Genomic DNA, 19,791 nt, shown 5'->3' on the forward strand with positions numbered 1-19,791 from the left:
GTACATAAACCATTTTAACAAGCTGCAATGATAAACACAAGTTTAAGGTTTTGCTTATTACAGGCCAACCCATCAAGGAAACATCTAGGTCATTTCAAAAGTGCTGGTCTGGTTCTTGAGTTGAGTGATGGTTCTCAGATGTTCCTTTTATAATTTTGTTTTACAACCAACATAGAGATTAGAGACATTATTTCGTATTAATGAAGTATTTCATGAAACATTTCAGGCACAAACCAAATCATCCAGTGACTTGTTGGTTGTATCACAAGTTTTAGAGTTCGTTTTTCTACTCTTATTTATCTTAATTTTTCCATTTTTATTTCCTCTGGGACTTCTCACACTTTGGACAATCACCAGCCAGATCATGAGCCAGGCCATTGTGACTTCATGAACTCTTTTGCCTGAAAAACAACCTCTCCTTCTCTTTCTTCAGCACCACTTGACCCTGCCCAGCTCCCTACAAATCAGAGACCCAAAGCTCCAGTTGACTGTTTGGAGAAACATTCTCCGAGCAGATCTCTTGCTAGTTGCTCATGTTAACACCCACAGCATCACCTCTCAGATCTCGGAAGGATGACTGACTCTCACAAGGCTTATGGCTTGGAGCTGTCCTCAGAGCCATTTTTAGGAGTGTGGGCTTCTCACGGTTTGTCTGAACCCAAAGCCTTGGCCAGGCAGGTATGTGGGGCCTGCCTGTCCCTTTGCCTCTGCCCCTTGTCAGCTTTGTGGAGTCCTTAATTTTCTCTCTGCCTCCATTTTTTTTTCTTTAAATGAGTTGTGACCATATTAGCCGACTGTGGAGCCATCGAGATTCATCCTTAATAAAACCCACTGGAAACATAAACCAGAAATGTCCACAGATGCATGTGGGGATGGACAGTGGAAGATTTCACGGCTGGATCCCCCGCCCTACCCCCATTGCTGGTTAAGAGTAGTTGGCATCTGCCACTGAGAGAGCTGGAGCCATGATTCATCATAGTCACTTGCAAAACTAGGATCGTCATTTTTCCCAGCTGCTGGCCAGGGCAGAAGTTAATACACTTTTCAAACAAAGTGAGTGGGACCCAGAAGTCCTTCAAAGGCTGCTGTTGTACATGTGCACAGGCCAATTTTCAGCTGTGAATAACTCAGCAATTGGCAAATGCTGAAACTCATGACTGAGTTCGTGGGAACAACTAATTATGAACATCATTTAACTAAAATCACCCTCTGTGTCCAAAGAACCATCAAAAAATCTTGAACTGGGAAAGTTGAGTTCAATGCATTGAGGAGACACTTGGGGTCGACAATACAGATGGAGCAAGGGGACCTGACAAGGGGCCCATGGCCAAGTCCAGGCCAGGGATGGGGGATGGAGCAGGGTAGCTGTGGGCATGGTAGTGCCCTCGCCAGGGCTGAGGCTGGGTCTTCCTCTTTCAGCTTTTCATGCTAATGTCTGGGTCCATCTTGGTTCTGCTTGTGGGTTTTGTGTATCAAGTGACATGGTTGGGTGCATGGGCTGTGGTCAACCAGGCACATCTCTCTGGTTCCCTCCAAGGGCTGACTTTGGAAAAAGTACTTAGTCTTTCTGTGCTTCCAGTTCCTCATCTGTAAAATGAGGATAATAATAGTGCCGGCCTCCCTGGGAGTTCTGAGGATTCATTGTTTTTCTTCATGAGAAAACAGTCAGTACAGGGCCTGGCACACACTGGGGACTTAATATTGGTCAGCTGATGTCTGTAGTTGCTGGACCAGGAAGCAGTTCCATGGGGATGCCCCCTAGGCCACCCCACTCAGTGCTGCTGGGAGCCAGTTCTGGTTCTGTCTTGGTTCTGTGTCTCTAGGTACCAAGCTCATCTCAACAAAGCAGGGGGTACTCGAACAGGCACACGGACCAGGGAAGGTTGATGGCCAGCTATAAGTCTTATTATTGTAGTAGATAGATGATCGTAAACAGCAGCTCATGAGATTATTTTATTTTACAACAGCTGCTTTGACAGTTTGTCTCTATAACTTAAAAACATTAAATAACTTCCTCCATGAAACTTATGAAAAAACTGTCTTCAAAGAATTAGTTATTACAAGGACTTAAAAAAAATCCAAACATTATTTGGTGAAATATGGATTTTTAAAAATGCTTTCACCAAGACTGGGCACATTTTTAGAGAACCATATCAGTGCATAGCCTCTGCGAGGTTAGGTAGTGTTCTGAGGTCCACACAGCATGGAGACCGACCTGGAGTTTAAACCACATGCTCTACTTCATTATGCACTCTCCAGTCCTGTACTCTTTGGGCTGTCCCAGTGGACCTTGCTGACTACTAATTCTGAGCTCTTTACCTCTCCCCAGATCTCTTCTGCTGGATATTTCACAGTTTTGTCTTAATCAGGAATTCAAGGATGGGTTGATTGCATAAACTCTCAATAATTTCCATTTCAATCTCAAAAACAGCATGCAAGCAGGGCATGCAGGGTTCCAGGTTGTTTTTAGTTGGGCTTGGGTTGATGAGCTTCAGTGCCTGTCTTTGTGATGTCTCAGCCCTGTCAGATCAAAAACTGTGTTCTTTATTCTAAGTTTAACTCTCTTGATCTGTGCAGGAGAGGTTAATGAAGGATTGCCCTTGGTCGTAAGCAGTGAGCAACTTCTCCAGCCATTGATGGGGGGGAAAGAATTCTTTAACCAGGAAAAGCACAACCCCAGGTACACATCTGCATGAATTAATTCCAATGAAATTCAAAAGAGCAACAATTCTACAAAATGCTAGAGACGTACTTTTGAACATATATTCATTCTCCTTCCTTGTAAACACTGGTATTTCTAAGCTGGAATTTCTTCTCACAGGCTCAACTGTCACTTAGTGCATTGACAGGTCTCACTAAGAAGCTTCAAGGAACAGGTGGGGACAGGTGGGTAACATGTGCTAAAGTTCACTGGCCAGAAGGCGCCATCAACAAAACTTCTCCAATGACCTTGCACCAATGACTGATGCAGTCTTCTCTCCCAATTAGCTCCTTGGTCTACAGAGGTTGAGCAGTCCCTGGATTTCTTCTCCAAATGGTGATGGTGGTAGAATCCAGCTTGCGTTTGTCACTGTCAGGTGGCTAAAGGGACAGAGAGGGAATCAGGAAATCGGACTCTGAGAAGAACCACAGAGCTCTAGCTTCCCTCTTCTCTGTCTGACACATGTAGTCACAGTCCAAATACTGTGCCGTAAATCTCCTCACCATCCCCATTCCTCGTGTGTGCACATACGTTTCTACAGTATCACTGTCGATATCACTCATTTGAGCCCTTCCTCTCCATCTTGCATGGCTATCTGATCTCTCATGGCTATGTATTCATCTTGTCTCCTTATATGGCTATTTGATCTCTCATGGTTGTATACCTATTTTGTCTCCTTGGATGGCTATTTGATCTCTCATGATGTATATCCATCTCATCTCCTTGTGTGGCTGTCCGATGTCTCATGACTGTATGGCCATCTTGTCTTCTCATATGACTATTCCATCTCTCGTGGATGTACATTCATCTTGTCTCCTTGCATAGCTATCTAATCTCTTGTGACCGTATATCCATTTTGTCTGCCCAAGAGAACTGTAAGCAGTAGAGGGTGGTTAAGAGCAGGTCTTTGGAGTTAGACAGACATAGGTTAGAAGGTCAGCTTAGTCACTGCATTTATCAGGATAAGTTAGGGTATGCTGTTGTAACAAACAAACCCTAACATTTTAGTGGACAAACACAACAAAGGTTTATCTCTCATGATGCAAGCTGGGAGGCCCTCCTTTTTGTAGTCTACATCCTGCAGACCTCCTTCTCCTCCTAAGGCCTCCTCCTGAGGTCCCTGTAGCAGTGGAAGAGGGAATGAAGGAGGCACATCAACCTTTAACTGTCTCCACTCAAAAGTGACACACATCACTTCTACACATGATCCATTCACCAGAACTAGTCACATGGCCCTAATCTTACTGCAAAAGAGGCTAGGAAATGCAGAGATGCATGCATATTTGGAGAGCCCTAATTGCCTGCTACAGTCACTTACCAGCTGTGTGACTATGGATATTCAACTTCTCTGAACCTCAGACCTCTTAATTTACAATTAAGGTACAAAGTAAGATGCCTCATAGGTGTGCCATAGGATCAGATAAAGTGATATTATGTCAAGTTCCCAGCCTACTGTCTGGCTTAGAGTAAGTGCTTAGTATATTCAGTCCATGTAGCTGTAAAGGTTACGATGATCTAAGGATAAGGCTCATATTTTCCACTTCTTCATTATTAATCCTCCCCCACCATATTATCCAGCAGGATAGAAAGAAATCAAAATTAAATTTGTCATTGTTTAATTTGGGAGGATTAGGGAAGACACACACACAGGTCTAAAAATAGATATATGTATTGTAAACTTTTTACTTACTCATTCATCCGTTCATCATAAACGTTTTTTGAATATGTGCAGTAAATTATACCCTCTGTTAGGTGCTGGGAGTACAGAAATGAATGTGATATTCTGTCATCTCAAGGAGTGTATGGACTAGTGGAGGAGAAAGAGAGTAATTACGTGACACAGTGCAAATAATAAATAATATGATACACAGTAAAAGTCCACTAAAAAAGGTACCAGCAAAATGTGGTGGAACCCTAGATGAAGGAGATATAAGTAAATCTCCAAAAGTCAGGGAAGCTTTCATAGAAGAGAAAACTACGTCTTAAAGGACAATAGAAATTCACCTAAAGAAGAAGGTAGGAATGATGTTCCAGGCACATTCCAGTCACTACAAGTGGTTAATTTTGTATTGACGTTGAATAACCATGGCTAGAAGATCACACCTGTATCTGGCTGGGTTAAGTTGCTGAAAATAGAACACTCCCTAGTTAATTTACACAGGAAAGAACTTACTGCAGATCTATAATTGGCTTAGAGAATCACTGGGAGTGCTGAAGAAACAGATTCTATGTGGAGTTTGCAGGAATGTGTCCCAAAGGCACATTGCATCGCTGACCCACCGAGGGAGTGGTTGATTTTTCAGTGATTAGGAAGCCACTGGCTCCAGAACCACACTCCCAAAATAAAGGGCCACCATGACGAGGAAGCAGCCACAATCAGAAAAGCTGATGTGTCTCCTGGTTCCAGTACTTGCTATGATCTGCAGGGATGACCTATTCTTTGTCAGTTGACACCCAAGATAATTACTAGACAATGAGACCTCTACTAACACTGGTGCAAAAAATCCCAAAGCACATCTTTGAGCTTGCCAGCAGAGGCAGCAGATGCGCAGCTTCGGCCTCACTTCTGCCTCCCAAATTTCACTCGAGAACATCTGATTGTTCTAATCCTTGGTCACCTAGTGGATCCTAGATGCAAGAGAGTCTGAGAGTTGTGGATTGCAGATCATCAGACTATGGAGCACAGAAAAGTGTTCTGAAGCAGGACAGAATGGAGAAAAAATTGAAAGTTAAAAGAAGAAAACACTTGTGTATACTTAACAAATAGCTTATGTGTATATTTGACCCTGTTGTTTTTATGAAATGTCCCTCTTCGTCTTTGATAATACTCCTTGTTTTAAAGTCTACTTTGTCTGATATTAATATAGTCATACTAGTTTTTGTATGTTTACCATTTGCTTGGTCTATCTTTCCATCCTCTTACTTTTGACCTATTTGTGCCTTTATATTTGAAATGTGTCTCTTGCAGAAGATGGTTGGGTTTTCTTTATCATATGCCTTTTAATTAGACAATCTCTGCCTTTTAACTGGAGCACCTAGTCCTTTTATACTCAGTGTAATCATGGATATGGTTGGGTTTAAGTTACATATTTTACTTCACCTATGTCGTGAACCCCATCTTACAATGCTAGTATTTTTACTTTAACAATTATTTGTCTGTTACAGAACTTAAGAAAAAACCTGTCTTTTGTATTTACCCATGTATTTAACTTTCTTGTGTTTTTCAATCATTCCTATAGGTCTGAGTTTCTGTGTGGCATCATTTCCCTTCATACTGAATAACTTCTTTTAATATTTCCTGTAATGAAGGTCTGCTGGCAATGAATTTTCCCAGCTTTCATTTATCTGAAAATATCTTCTTTTTTTAAATCTCAGCTTTAAAGCTTTCATCACATTGTCTTCTGGCCTCCATTGTTTCTGATGACGTCAGCCATCATTTGAATTATTGTTCCTCTGAAGGTAATAGATCATATCTTCCCACTCCATGTTTATTTTCCTCCTCATTTTAAGATTTTCTCTTTATCTTTCATTTTCAGAGTTTTGACTATGATCTGCCTTGGCTTGGTTTTCTGGAATCATTGGCTCTGTAAGTTGGTGTATTTTCACCAAATCTGGGGAAACGTTGACCATACTTTCTTCAAATATCTTTTCCTGCTCTCATTCTTACTCTCCTCTTTTTCTGGGACTTTATTATGTTCATGGTAGACCACTTGCTATCCCATAGGTCACTGAGGCTCTGTTAGTTTTGGTTTGATCTTATTTCTCTCTGTTCTTCAGATTGGATAATTTGTATGGATCTATCTTTTAGTTCACTGACCTTTTCTTCTGTCATATCTAATCTGATCATCAAATTAATTTTTTATTTTAGATTTTGTGTTTTTTATTTCTGGAATTTCTACTTGTTCCTTTTTTGCAGCTTCCATCTCTCTCCTGAGATCCTTATCTGCTTGCTTCAAGACTTTGAATATATTTGTAATACCTGTTTTAAAGTTCTTGTATACTAATTCTAACGTCTGGATCATTTCAGGGTCTGTTTCTGCTCACTATTTTTATTCTTGATTATGAGTCAAAATTTTCTGCTTTTCATGTGTCTAAAAATTTTTGTTAAGATGCTGGACATTTGAGGCAATGCAGCATAAAGGACCTTTAATTTTGGAAGTTGTGCTTACACCTAAGGAGTGAAATTTCTGGTGCCCCAGCTGAATATCTGGGATGTTAATGAAGTCTCTTCATTCTGTTTGGGCTAGAACCCACTGTCTTCCAGAACTGTGCATTTTAGGCATCTTTGTTTCTGTTTCAACCCTGTAGTAGTTCTCTCTGCTAGGCCCCTTGGAGCAACGTGCAGGCACCTTTTGACCAAGAACCCACAGAGAAGCATCACACAGACGTCTGCCCCCTCCCACTTTCACCTTCTCGCTGCAAATACAACTCTCTTTTCTCTAGTATCCTGAGCCATGAACCCCAAATTATGCTTTCTCAGCTCAGCAGGACTGCCCTACTCTGTTTGAGTCCTACCTTCTGATGCTAAAGTCAAGAAATTGTCCCCAACCAGACAGCCAGGGTGAGTCTAGGCCCCACGACGTGTACTTCCCTTCTCTCAGGGATCCCAGACCTGCAGTGCCTACTGTTCAGTGCCTGAGAACAATATCCTCATATATTTGTCCAACTTTATAATTGTTTATCATGTAAGGGTAAGTCTGGCACCAGTTACTCCAATCTGGCCAGAAATAGTTCCTCTCTGTACATACTTGAAATGCATATAATAAAGAGAAAAATCAAGAAGTAATCACCTTAAGGCAACTCTACTGATTTTAAGCCAATTTGAATTGAAACACTTTGTAAGTAAATCCAGAGGATATGTAAACGTTATAATTTGAAAAGTTACCTAAATATAAGATGTATCTATTATGGTTTTTGCACTTGGGTGTGGCAGGCATGAAAATTCTTGTGTTGCTAACTGCCCTGGTGATTTTAGCATGAGTTGAAGGACCTTATTTTCCCACTGAGTTTCCAAGATGAGGTGCATTTTTCCTTTCATCCTGACACTAGATCATAGGTTGGCCAGACCTGAGAATCTTGGACTATCAGAAAATGAACGACTTTAAGAGAAATGATTTAAATAGAATGAGAGTTTAAGGTGCAGATATAGAATGAGGTTGCTGTTACATTTCAGATACTAAAGGAAGTGTGACTCAAAGAGGAGACAGTGGTTAATTTTAGCTGCTTGAACTGTATGGGGCGAGAGTGTGATGGACATCCCAGAATAATATACAACCATCGTCCAACCTCTGTGAGTCACACGTGAGCCCTCCAGCAAGCTCTTTATTGAATGTTCTCTTTGCTTCTGTGGTCAAACCTGGGCTTTCCAGGGACAGGCTAATGGGCCAGCCACATTTTGAGCTGAAACCTAATAAAGGCAAGGAAATTTTAAATGAGTTCACGTTTAAAGGACTCATAAAAAAGATGTGCTTATGCCGCCAAGTACATTTAAGAAAGTCTGCATCCTCAACATAAATGAAAGGAAATGTCAGCTCTCTGACGTTAATTCAACTGCAGGTAATTTTTCAGTGTCCAGTTTAAATTATTGTTTCCTATTAAAATCAGCTAAGACTTTTGGTCCAGGCAGGATATGTTAGAGTACCTGACCCTGAGGATTACGTGGTAAACAGGCAAAGGCAGACCCTACTGGGCTGTGGAGACTTATTAGGGTTAGCCTGAGGCCAGGGCTGAGGCGGGAGAGTGTGCGACTGACAAAGATCACAAGAGGCTCTGTGGTGGTGGCGGTTAAGGCTCAGGCTTTGGAATCAGACTCACCTAGATTATATTCCTGACTCTGACTTTGGGTCAGTTAACTTGTCCTCTCTGAAAGTAGCTTCCTCATCTACAGAAAGTTGATCACAATTGCATCAACTTCTCAGAATCCATGTGATGCTTCAGCGAGATTATATTTGTAAGATCCTGAGCACAGATCCTGAAGATCACAACGCTCAGTAAATGGTAGAGGTTATTATGAAACACGCATGTTCCACGACTTCTCTGTAAGTCTGCACATTACTGACAAAATAAAGCCAAGCTTTGTGGTTCCTGCAGTGTTAAGACACTAACAGATCATAGGGTAGGTAAAAACAAGTGTTCTTTCTCTCTCTCTCCCCACCCACATCCCCCCGGCCACCAGAAGATCCTTTCTCTCTGCAGAGCCTGGGCAGCCTCACCTTCATCCATTGATTGGTTAGGATCTGTCAGTGTCATTTCAAAATGCTTGCGTTGTGATGTTAACCACACATTTGCACACACTATTCAGGATAAGGGCCAAGCACAGTTGATTCATTTTGGAATTTGTATTGGGTGGGCAAAGCTTTGTTAGGTTTGGAGAAGGGGCCATACCTTCTAGTGGGCAGCCCTAGGAAGGCAGGAGCTGTCAGGGATAAGGGGAGCACCCCGGTTAGCTGTTTCAGCAGACAAATGCTCACAGGATGCTATCTGAAAGTGGGATGCTGGGCAAGGTTGATTTTGTTTTTTTTTAAAGATTGGCCCTGTGTTAACATCTGTTGCCAATCTTTTTTTTCCCTTCTTCTCCCCAAAGCTCCCCAGTACATAGTTGTATATTCTAGTTGTAGATCCTTCTAGTTCTGCTATGTGGGACACTGCCTCAGCATGGCCTGATGAGCAGTGCTAGGTCCATGCCCAGGATCTGAACCGGTGAAACCCTGGGCCACCAAAGCAGAGTGTGGGAACTTAGCCACTCGGCCATGGGGCTGGCCCCAGAAAGGTTGATTTTAATGCTTGGAATTTGTTTGCATGAGTAAACATGAAATCCAGGGACACTGACTTTTATTATCTATTGATTAAATGTCTGCTTAATCAATTAATTTAGTTCATGTAAAATGGACTAAAGTAGTTGTCTCCACTGGCTGGCTGGGCAGGGCTGTGAAGAATGGGGAGAGACTTCAAGGGGGCTTGATTCAAAGGTCATTAAAGGTGACCCAAAGGAAGTGAGATGGGTCAGAATCATTTTCATCTGTGATTGAGTTTTCCCAGGGGGTCTGTAGTGAACAAGTGTGAGGGGGGTGTTGTCCTGGGGATGTTTCTTCTATGCTCCCTCCTTCCTTTCAGGACATTCCCTGCTCCTCTTTCATTCTCCCTCCCTCCAGGTGATCAATAGTCTCATTTCCTGGAACACTCTGGTTTGGGGGTTTCCCTGCCATGGCTCCCATATTGTGTCACCCTGCTCCGTCCTCCATATCATGGACTACCCTATCTTACTCCCCTTATCAGAATTCTGTCTGTCCTTTTGCTCTTTCTAAGCATTTTGCCAAATATCTAACCAGCTAATCTGGGATAAACGAGGTATAAGTGGTGTGGTGACTGACCTGCCCTGCCCCCCTGAGACACACTTTGAGGGAGGACACTTAGAGAAGCTTTGCTCCAACGTAATGACTATCTTCGCTCAGATGAGTACAGAGGAATTTTGAGTGGGAGCATGGGAGGTGGTGGGAACTTTCCTTCAAATCACACTGCATATTCAGCCCCCTATGGGGGATGATGGGGGAGCACAGTCTCTGGAGATTGGTTCACACAGCCAAGTAGGCCTCATGGTTTGGGGCCCTGGAATTTATTTATTTATTCATTTGGTGAGGAAGATTGGCCCTGAGCTAACATCTGTGCTCATCTTCCTCTAATTTTTTGTATATGGGATGTCACCACAGCACAGCCTGATGAGCGGTGCTAGGTCCCCACCAGGGATCTGAACCTGCGAACCCCAGGCCCCTGAAGCAGAGTGCGTGAACTTAGCCAGTATGCCACCATAGGCCCTGGAATTTAGAACCAGCCCTCCTCACCATGTGATCCCCATGGGGACTGCATCCATGAGCTCTGAGGCATGAGCCAGGAAGAGTCCACTCAGGGTCCAAGAGAGTCCACTCGGGGTCCAGGAGAGTCCACTCAGGGTTCAGCAAAGCCAGAGAGGGGAAGTCCCAGGAGAGATGCCGTTCCCTCCTCCGTCTCCCGCTGGCCTCAGCACCATGCTGGCCATGGCTCCCTGCCGCGTGGCTGCTGGAGTAGGACAGCACTGATGTACCCGAGTGTGACATCACTGTGGAAGTCGTGGAGTCGACAACAGAAAGCTGCTAAACTGATTCCCCCTGCAGCTGCCTGGACTCCTCTGTTAGTCATTCCCACCCAGTGTTGGAGGAATTGCACATTCACCCATCACCTGGGGGACAGGCAGAGTGGGCCTCTCCCCTGCTCCCCACCCTTCTGAATCTCAGCAGGTGTGTCAGAGCAGTGACATGGTTCTCAAAGGTGCTGTCCCATGGTCTCCAGCCCAGAGCATTCAGAGCTCCATCAGGGGGACACAAAGAGTGGGAGGGGCTGAATGCGGTCACGCGCTGGCTGTCCAGGCCTGGAAGAACAAGGTTCCTCCTTCTCACTGGCCTCTGGAAAAAAAATCAGTGGAATATTGAGGTGCCACATAAACCCAGCAGGGTTTTATTTCCAAATTTGGTGTTTCTATGAAAAAACAACACTGTGGTTACTCCTCAGTGGAATTGCCATTGAAGTTGGGTAAGTTCTGAGCGCTCTTACTCATCTGTTCCTTTGAGTGTCCTCTTATTTCCTCAGGTTGGGTCCTCAGATCATCAGGTCATGAGCTCTCTTGACCCTGCCCCGTTCTTCCTGTGGGTGGAAGGATACATTTTGTCACGTCGTGATGTTATGATGCCCTTTGACTTTACTGTCTAAAACTACTCTCGAGTTGCCAAGAATCTGTAAAGACACTGAATGTCCACCATCTCCTCGCTCTGCTTGGGGTCCTTTTACCCATCACCACTTCACATCGTGAGTCTTGCCTGCAAGATGAGAAAATTTTAAAATATGGTATAGTGTCGTGATACAAAATTACGCCCTTCGTATTTTCGAAACTAGAAAGAAGGCCATTTCAAGATGACTTTTTATACTTCCCCATTCACCTGGAGATCTGGTGAAAGGTGAACTTGGAGCAGTGAAAATACCTGGTAAATCAAAATTCATTTGTAACGGGTTCAAAACCATCCATCAGCTCTTAGGGTGAAAGGTACTGAGCAATCAAGTCATGACAATGAGAGCCTGTCAACTTGTTGAAGAAAAACTCTGATTCAGAGACTGGAGGAAAGACAGTGCTGACCTGGCACCCTGGCACTGTTCACCTCCAAGGCCTACACATGGGCAGTCCCTGAACCACGGCGGTTTAGTGTAAATACCCTGGACATTTTTAATTCCTTTTAAGAGGATCAGCCACAAATCTCTTTGTGATGTTACAAGTTTCGAAAGCGAGGGAGCCCTCTCAAGTGCATCCATCAGAAAATGTTTTTGTTGGGGCTGGAAAAACAAAGGAAAATGCATAACCATCCCCTGGGCTGTGTGTGAGCATGCTGGCCATTGCCAGCCCCAATTGACACACAGGAACCGTGAGTAGAGAGGCCAACAGTGACCTCAGCTCCACTCTTCCTGCTCCCAGCCCCGGTCATGGGGCCTCGGGGCCTTGACTTTGACAAGACCATGCACTCTGAGCCCCCCAAACCCAGGCCCCAAACCACAGTGCTCGCCATCCCCGCCTCCGAGGAGGTCAGAGGTGGAAACTCTATTGGCTCACTGTAGGACTTTCCAATTGGGAAGCCAGGATCTTCTCCTCGCACATTACAATAAAAATAATAATAATTACTGCTCTGCAATTGAATTTTTATACTAACCAGGCCGGGGCGAGACATCTACATTAAACTATGCTGCAGAACCTTTAGCGGAGATTTTTCCATAGCTGCAAAGCTCTGCAAAAACTAGAAAACGTCCAACAGCTGCTGTAGCCACGAAAGTATTACAAGAATGAAGACCTTTCAAATGCAAGAGTGAAGGCTGATTATGCTTATCAAAATGGCCTTGACCAAGGTTTCTTTTGGCTAATGCTACAGAAATGAGTAATGAGCCATTAGTTAGAACTGTGAAGATAAAGACCTTTCATTAATCATGCAGGAGATTAGAGGAAGGGGGGAGAAAGGGTTGGTGTTGAGGTGGATTTAGGAGATTATATTCAAATTGAGAGGCAGTCTGAAAAGCGTGGGATAGATTAGCAACCTAGGTCCTGTTGAAGGGGAAGAATCAGCTGCAAGAACTTTCAAACGGACCTATTTCTATGCTGTTTTGAGTACACCATTTAGTACCATGGAAGCTAAGAAACTTTATTGTTCCTAATACTTGTTGCAATCAAACAACATGGCGGTCCTACCTTAGAGCAGACTATTTAATTAAATGGAAAATCAATGACCTTTTTTAAAAAGAGCACAGACTTGTAGCATTTGCAAAAGTGTCTCTGACTCTCTTGTTCTGTGCACTGTTGATCACCAGGCTGGGTGCCCTGGGCAGAACAGAAAGGCTCTTAGCTAACTCAACCACCCCTCCCCCACCGTGAACTCCTTTCATCTTTCTGGGTTCTCTTTTACCTGGGTCCCGTGAGATTATTTCAGAGGTTACGAGTCAGGGTTCTCTGGAGAAACAGAAGCAATAGGGTTTATATACATATATACAAGAGAGAGATTTTAAGGAATGGACTTGTGTGATTATGGGGCTGGCGAGTCCAAAATCGGTAGGGTAGAGCAGCAGGCTGGAAATTCAGGCAGAGTCTTTATGTTGCAGCTTTGAGGCGGAATTCTTTCACTTTAGAGAAACTTCAATATTTGCTCTTAAGGCCGTCAACTGATTGGATGAGGCCCACCCACATTATGGAGGGTAATCTATATTTAAAGTCAACTAATCACAGGTGTTGACCACATCTACAAAATGCCTTCACAGCAATGTCTAGACTAGTGTTTGGCTAAACAACTGAGCTCCATAGACCAGCCAGGTTGACACATAAAATTAACCATCGCACTTTGTGTCTGTTTCAAAAACATTCTGGAACTCTTTTGAATTTCCAAAGAAATCAGGTCCCCACAGCCACACTGAGTTTTGTGTAGAACCAGTGGGAGCTGTCAAAAAGTGTGGGTGTGTGGGATAATGTTATTAATACTATTTCCCAGAGTGGAATAAATGTCATTCTCTTGTGTTCAAACTTTATTAAAATTTCCGAATTCTTGAACACTAAAAGGATACAGTAAGGATTGAGGGCTAAAAGGACAATTCTACTTAAAATTCAGCAACAGATTGCTATCGCCATGAAGCCAGATTGTCAAAGTGTGAAAATCTGCCTGTCACTTGCTCGCTCAGACGTCCCATTCACACTGTGCGGCACCAGGAGCAGGCTGGAGGGGCGGGCTGGTGGAAATCCCACAGCACTCTTCCCGCTACAGGCTTTGGCACATTGAAGCCAAAGTGCCACCTGCAGTGTCGCTGTCTGTCTGTGAAAGGGGAGCTGTTTAAGTCTTCCCAGGACTCTGTGTTTTGCAAAGTGCCTACCAATAACCAAGAGATGGGATACCTGACCCCAGAGCCACAGCTCACGTGGTGCCTCTGCCCGCAGAGCACCCCCCCTCCCCACCTTGTCCCTGCTGCATGCCACTCTCCATCCTTCTCTTGCCTGCGCCGCTGAGCTGCCAGCAGAGCTGGGAGCCAACAGAGACCCTGGAGCTCTCTGATGGGGACAGTCATTACTTCTCGACTTCTGGATTATTGATGGCCAATTTCAGGGGGAGAGAGGATTTCCGGGATTCCTTTTCTCTTTTTTGGAGCCCCATGATTATGACTCTGTACCTCTTTGCCTGTTGAATCTGCCTCTTCCTTCCAGGGTAGGCGCAAATTGCAAGTCTTCAGTTCAGCTCTCCTGGGTGGCTCCAGCCAGAACTGACCTCCCCCTCCTCTTGGCTCCTGGAGGGTTTATTCTTTCTGTCATTCATCTAAAAAACACCTGATCCTATTGTTGTTAATTTTTAGATCCAGATTTTATCGCTTCATCAAGGTTGGAAACTCTGAAATCTTAGCTCCAGTGTCACGTTTATTTAAAACTTTCCCTGTACTGCACCCTTGTTTCTTGCGGACACAACTGCACATCCACACACACCCATGCATGCACACACACACACAGACACACACACACACAGAGTCCCCAGACAGGGTAGAGGTTTAATAAATACTTCTGAGTGGTGCTGATGACTCAAACTGCTTCACAAATACAATAATTTGACATTTAATAGTGACAATTTTTGCAGAAAATAAGTTTACCCTCAGGGTGTAATTTTATGTTGCTTTACTACCTTAAAATTGCATTTATTGAGCAATTACTATGTGCCAAAGACTACTCATAGCTCTTTATGCATCTTGTTAGCTGCACTAACATCTGTTGCCAATCTTGCCCCCTTTTTTTCGCTCCCCAAAGCCCCCAGTACATAGTTGTATATCGTAGTTGTAGGTCCTTCTAGTTCTGTGATGTGGGACGCTGCCTCAGCATGGCTTGATGAATAGCGCTGGGTCAGCGCCCACGATCCGTACTGGCAAACCCTGGGCCGCGGAAGCAGAAGGCGCAAACTTAACTGCTTGGCCATGGGACCGGCCCCTACATGCATATTTTTTAAATGGCCAATTGTGACTCAGAGTGATTCAATAATTTTCTCAAAGTCGTGCAGCTAACAAATGGTAGGATTGGGGTTTACGCTTATTCGCATCTACCAAACCATACCAACGTGCAAAGAACAGTGCAGGCGAGGGAAGGAAACCAGGGGAAATTCCCCATCATGGGGTACACTTCCATGTGGGACAGTAGGAAAAGCATAGGGCTGGGATCGAAGGGTTTGGCCTAGGTAGCGTTTGGAAGTTATACGAGCTTAGGCAAAATCTTAAAGTCATCTGAGTGTCGAGATTCATATTTCTTAGCCTGTAAACAGGGAGTGAAAATAATCTTCCTACCCTATATCTAGCAACCAAGCTGCAAAAAAACTGACTACAGTTCTAGGGTTTATTTAGAATGGTCTTCTATTGCCTTTATGGAACATTCTTGGTTTTGCAATCTATCCAAGAGGCTAAAATCTATGTAAGGTTTGATAATTGTCTCTGAATACTTTTTGTATCAAACAAACGAACATCCCTACCTTTCAGAGACTGAAACCCCAGGACAGATGAAGGAAAGTCGATCCCTCCACTTTTCAGTTTCCTTCTCAATTCTTATTGCAACCAACTCTACATCATGCAGAGATCACTACAGGCCTGTCGTTTTCATTTTAGATTTTGGTACATGATTTTGGTGTTCATTCATATTTTTATTAGGAAATAATTTTTTTTCATGCAATGCCACTCTGAGGCAGCACACATTTGAACTGGCAAAGTCCATCACACTGACATTGACATAATAAGTAGAAAAAGTCATTCCCGTTTTATCCACTGATTTGTCCATGATAAACTGGCATACTAATGCAGACAGAGAATGAAGAAAGGGGCCCAGAGAGAGGTATTTTGGAGTTTATCAAGATATGAGTGCCAGAGTTACTTTCTCTCTTTTGGTAACAACAAGAAAAGCCACCCCCCCATTTTTTTTCATAGAATTGTTAAAGGTCTACCGCACGTACAAGAGACTTAACATTTATTTCTTCCTTTGAAAATGGACCACTAAAATCATCACGCAGTGGAGTAGAGGGTAGACCATTGCTGAGCCAGGTTGTTGAAGTGTCTGGCAAGCTGGATTCCACCCACCCAACCCTGGTTAATTCCACCCCCAGCCACCACTGTCAGATCGTCCCCAGCCCTCCCCCTCCCAAGCCCTCCCCCAGCTCCCATCCATCTGTCCATCCTGCCCCTGACCTGCCAGGATGTCACCGGCGAGCCTCAGAGGGGCCTCCTGGCAGCTACAGAAACTAAGGTTATTTTCAGAAGGATTGTGTCATCCCAGGAGAATTGTGGCTCTAGATTGCCAGCTTGTCCTGGTTTTCCCAAAACTTTCCCAGTTGTGGCACTGAAAGTCACGTGTGCAGGGGAAATTTCCCTCAGTCCTGGGCAAACTGGGACAGTTGATCACCTTGCACCATAGTCTCTGTCCATTGAAACAGGCCCTACCCATATCCAAGAGATACACATTTTTAACTAGAACGGATTCCAAATTTGACTGTGTCGTTTCCCAGAGGAAATTATGAGCTTAAAGATTTTCAGAAGTTGCTATCTATTTTTAGCCTTAAAAATCGCCTATGGTCTTATTAAACCAAGATGATGTAAGAAAGTAACGTTTTGGATTGTGCCCCCCCCTCCACCCCCACCGCTATGCTTGGCTTGTCCGTAAGAACCTTCGTCGGCTCTGATGATGCTTCCTCTTTCCTTCCCTTGTGCGTTCTGAACGACAGGAAATGTTATGTCTCTATTGCCTCTGCTCAAAGACATTTCTTGTATTTGTTTCACGGGTAACATTTTAAAATAAAGTTCACCTTCTCTTTAGAGCGTTCCTGGTGCTACCTGATTCACACTTGTATTGACCAATGGTTCTTTTAGAGTAACTGTGAAAACTCATTCTGGAAACTTCCATCATTTTGTTTCTTTAGCCTTGCAGTGGGATAATTTCCCAGTGCCACAGACCAGCACCTGGTCAGGGCCACTCAAGATGTTTTTCTGTACTTACAGCTCACATCATGAATTATATAATTATATGACATTATTTTGTCCCGTGTTCTTGGCCTGCAAGACTTGCCCTGATGCCCTCAATACCCAGCCTCTTGCTCTGTCCCTTCGCCATCGTACACTTGCTCTGGAGACCCAGGAATCAGTGTTGCTTCTTGGCTGATATTTGCCTCTGGTCCTTCAGAACAGTCCCCTTCCTGATCTCATTTGCTTAGCCTCCCTGGAGAATGAAGACACACGTGGGACATTTCTCTGTGAGTCACCACACGATCCCAGGTAAGTCGCTAAATCTCTCTGGCTCTCAACTTCCCTGTTTTTAAACAGAGGAATAAAATACCCAACTCATAAAATTGCTAGTGCATTAAACGACAAAATGTTTATTATAAAAGCACCCTGTAAACTCTAAATCGTATACCAATATAATTCATGACTATGCTTACTCAATTTAGTTGCCATATAGGATAAAAATAGACAACCATCTGTTTTAGTAAGGGTTTGGTGTTGGCCTGGTGGGAGGCAGGAGCCCAATAACTTCTGGAGGGCTCTGCTCTTATATTTTGAAATAAGAGTAGAAGAGCGAGTCCATGCATTTAGGAAAAGGAAATGGGAAACAGACGCACTACTTTATAAATAGTAACAAAGATGCATTGAGTTAGCTTCCCATGGTGGGTCTTTAAGTTAGAAACAGAAGTGAATTGTGGAACAGCTCAACCATGGTGGTGCAAAGACCCCTAAAAAAATAAGCCCGTGGATAGATGTTTGCTTACTTTAGCATACACGTAGCCCATGGCACAGTAAAGGTGGGAAGGGAGGGTGAGGAGATGCAGTGGGATACAAGGTAGCCCTCCCCTTTCACAGGAAACCTGAGAGACAGGCAGGAGCTCACACACCCTTCGTGACAAGCTCTAAATAGGAATTTGCAGGACATCTAAAAGCAATAAGTATTTGGTGAGATCCATTCAGAATAAGGGTTCTTGCAGGTACCTTGCAAATCAGCCAGGGGTCTCCTGCAGAGTCCAGTCAGGTCTATTCAGATGCAAACGGTTGGAGGAAAAGAACGCAATAGTGCTAATACTGAGGAAGGGCTCACTCTGTTCGCTGCGATCTGAGCCAATTAATCACAAGTTAGAGATCGAGAAAGGAAGCTTAATTAGATTAGCTGGTTAATCGGAAGATGAGTGACTAATGTCTCAAAAACCCATCTTCCAGGATTACGGAATCTTGAGGCAGTTATATAGGGAAAACGGGCAGTAAGGAGGGGGTACAGGGATGTTGGTGTCCAGGCGTGACGGGCTCCAGGCATCACATTGTTCCATTCTTCTGTCAGCTGTGATGGATTCCTTGTAGGTGTGTTTCCCGCCTGTGGTCAGCCTGTTCCTGGAGAAAAACTCATAGAACAAAGTTTTAATTTATCAAGCTATCCGGGAGTACATACATAAGTAGAGGCCATAAATCAGGAGAGCATGTGAATTTTTTAGAGTACGTGCAGAGCAGCAAGTAGTCACACAGAGGAGGGGGTGGGGCCATTTAGCCCAACAAGATGGCCTCACTTATGCTCACTTGAGTACTGCTCTGTTTGGGTTTTCAATTAACTACTAAACACAGGGTCTGGTAGTGACACAACTATCTGGTAAATCACTCAAGTTTTGTTTTAAATACTATCCTACACTGGGGTTAGGTTCTAATTCTTCTGCCTTCATTGTAAAATCCTCCATTTACCATCCAACTTTAACTAACAACTTAGTAGGACTAGTGTATTTATTAGGAATGCTTTAAGCTCCAAGCAAGCAAGCTCCTTGTTAGCAAGGAAGAAAGATGGAAATAAATATTGGTAAACAGAAGATCTGATCACAACCGAATCACACAACTGTAAGGTTTTAAATTCCAGGGGAGATGCAATCACTTTTACTTGGCTACAAGTAAACTGTCCCAAAAAGCCGATCTCTTAGCCAATGACAATTGTGATGGAATTTAATATTTATGACTTAATAGAATCTGAAACAAGGGTAGTAGACATTAGATTAGTGTTATGAACCAACAGTAATTAGACAGATGGGGAATTTAGTATCCTATGTATAAAATGACTCAGAGCTGTAAACAAGATATTCCAAATTAATCCAAATGAATTACTCATAAACATTTCAACTTCAGTTATGTATTCATAGAAGACAATACAACGATCCATTTTAGTGGGATTTTTCTGAGGAACAAGATAGGTCGTGAATTCATAAGTGTGGAGATTTATAAATATTGGCACAAGACTGTGACTGACCCATGTTCATTTTGCCCACTGCACGATTAAGCCAATCATGGAGAGGCCGAATTTGCAAAGAGAAAGGATTGAATCACAAGGCGGCCAAGTGAGGAGATGGGAGAATCAGTCTCAGATCGGCCTCCCTGAAAATGGGGGACTCAGGGATACTCACTGGGAGGGGCCAGGTGGTCTGAAGTGTGGGAATAGACGCTTGGAGATGAGGAGAAGCGAGGTAATTGATGATCCGTGCAGGCGTAGTCAGGTTTCTTGGCTTTTCATA

The 19,791-nt window shown here is 43.6% G+C and overlaps 1 long non-coding RNA gene across 1 annotated transcript; it reads right to left on the reverse strand.

Moving 5' to 3' along the window:
- Positions 1–212: 212 nt before the first annotated feature.
- On the reverse strand, positions 213–18,634 carry LOC139080760 (uncharacterized). The gene is made up of 3 exons (XR_011535501.1): positions 18,242–18,634; positions 10,540–11,374; positions 213–3,081 (listed from the first exon to the last, which is right to left on the reverse strand). It is a non-coding gene; the product is annotated as an uncharacterized lncRNA (long non-coding RNA).
- Between the last annotated feature and the right edge of the window lie 1,157 nt (positions 18,635–19,791).

Source organism: Equus przewalskii, chromosome 32 (assembly GCF_037783145.1).
Source record: "Equus przewalskii isolate Varuska chromosome 32, EquPr2, whole genome shotgun sequence".
Taxonomy (NCBI): Eukaryota; Metazoa; Chordata; class Mammalia; order Perissodactyla; family Equidae; genus Equus; species Equus przewalskii.